This window comes from Pygoscelis adeliae, unplaced genomic scaffold (genome assembly GCF_000699105.1).
Source record: "Pygoscelis adeliae isolate BGI_AS28 unplaced genomic scaffold, ASM69910v1 Scaffold174, whole genome shotgun sequence".
In the NCBI taxonomy this organism is placed as follows: domain Eukaryota; kingdom Metazoa; phylum Chordata; class Aves; order Sphenisciformes; family Spheniscidae; genus Pygoscelis; species Pygoscelis adeliae.
This window is the reverse complement of record NW_008824676.1, coordinates 4464571-4465246: the sequence shown is the minus strand read 5'-3', so window position 1 is coordinate 4465246 and position 676 is coordinate 4464571.

Here is a 676-nt window from a genome sequence, read left to right as displayed (position 1 = left end):
TGCGGCGCTGGCTCTGCCCTGCGGAGCCCCTCCGGCTCCCCGCAGGCGGGAGGGCGGGGACGGCCGGGAGCAGGCACACGCCTCGGGCGGGCAGGCTTTCCCTCTTCCCTAGGTTAGGGATTTATCCTTACAGGGTTTATACACATAAGCTGGCAATATGTGCCGGCCTGCCATAGCTAACACTGCGTAGCAGTCCTGCCGGCCTGGTTTTGCACCCCATTTATGTACCCTGATTTGGTCTTGCGCCCCATTTCATAAAGCCGACTGTCCCTTCCTTGATTTAGTTGGGAGAACCTTGCTTCCACCTTCGGCATTAGCTGATTTGCTGCTATATAATTGGGAACTGAAGATGCAATACTGAGTGCTCAACTCCAGAGAAACTTCCCCTCTTTCCTCTTGGATACACGCTTTGGGAAGCAACTGAGAACACCAGATTCCTGCAAAACAGACTGTAATTTATGCTATTGTGGGTAACCTAAATGACAGACACAGACATTTGACGTTGGTTTGAGTCATATTGGTGGTGGTTGTAGTTTGTGTTGCAACAGCTGCTTCTCAAGGCCCCCGTCAGGGATGGAGCAAGCCCCATGAACACTAGGCACTGTGGGATCATATCACAAGAAGGAGACTTCATCCCAAATAAATGTTTCGCTCTGTAATCATTTTGTAGCAGAGA